We start from the raw sequence: 1,087 nt of genomic DNA, 5'->3' as shown, positions 1-1,087 counted from the left end.
GGGGCCGTTGAAAGTGAGCCTCGTCCATCTTTTCAAGAGCTTAAAGTCTATGGAAATGACGTCCTTTAATGCAAGTAGTGGCTGCAATAGTGGCTTCAAGGCCACCTAGAGACTGTCAGGCCACCTAGAGTCAGGCCACCTAGAGACTGTCAGGCCACCTAGAGACTGCACGTGCACAAGCCATTTTTTTTTTTTAGGCAAGGCGACGCTCGGTTGACCTCACAGATTGCAAGGACCTCGTCAGTTTACAATCTCTTATTTTTTTTATTTCTTATGCCTACAGCACCTGGTCTTCCTAGGTGGTCTCCCATCCAAGGACTAACCAGGCCCGACTCTGCTTAGCTTCTGAGATCAGACAGGCTCAGGCTCGTTCAGGGTGCCATGGCCGCAGACTCTCCCCGCTTTAAAGCACTGGATGACCGCATAAAGGCATGCCCTGCCTTTGCTTTTAATTTTCATTTTTAAAATCATCTCTGTTCCCAGTGACTGCCCTCCAGGGACTATGTCTCCAACGAGACAGCACAGGCTGGAGTTTTAAGGCCACGATGCTCGGTTGGACGGGGTTGCTGTTCTTATTGCCGTTGCTTTTTTTCTGGGAGTGCCCTGCTTACGGAGGTCGGCAGGGTTGGAGCCATCTGCCCCGACCCTTTTTCGCCCGTGGCCCTGTTCTGTTTTGAATTCTTGTTTTGAGTGTTAGTGTGTGATTTCACATAACACAAGGTTTTAGGATTGTATATGTAATGTTATAGCAGGAACCCCTGTGTCTGAATTTGGGGAACCCCCAAAGGGATTAGGCGGCACCCACGCGCGCTGTCCTCGCCTGTCTGCACGGGCTGCAGCTCGGTCCGGGCGGCTGTCCCTGTGTCACAGTGCCGCCTGCCCTTCCAGCGAGGAGACACGAGGGTGGGTGAGGGCAGGCGCGGAGCGCGAGAGGCTGGGAAGAGGCGCGTGGCCAAGGTCCCCGCTGCCCTTCTGAGAGCTGCGCCAGGAGGAATCCAGGCAGGCCAGCGGGAGACGGTGACAAGCGGGGAAGTGCCTCCAGGGAGCGGGGAGGGCCGCGCCTTCAGACATCAAACTCTGATCGATG

General features: G+C 54.8%; 1 pseudogene; it reads right to left on the bottom strand.

Moving 5' to 3' along the window:
• Positions 1 to 274: 274 nt before the first annotated feature.
• Positions 275 to 393, bottom strand: LOC111743688 (annotated as a pseudogene).
• Positions 394 to 1,087: the final 694 nt, after the last annotated feature.

The sequence above is a fragment of the Pteropus vampyrus genome, unplaced genomic scaffold (genome assembly GCF_000151845.1).
Source record: "Pteropus vampyrus isolate Shadow unplaced genomic scaffold, Pvam_2.0 Scaffold118, whole genome shotgun sequence".
In the NCBI taxonomy this organism is placed as follows: Eukaryota; Metazoa; Chordata; class Mammalia; order Chiroptera; family Pteropodidae; genus Pteropus; species Pteropus vampyrus.
Note: the sequence above shows the minus strand (reverse complement) of the source record. Positions and strands in the feature narration are given on the sequence as shown.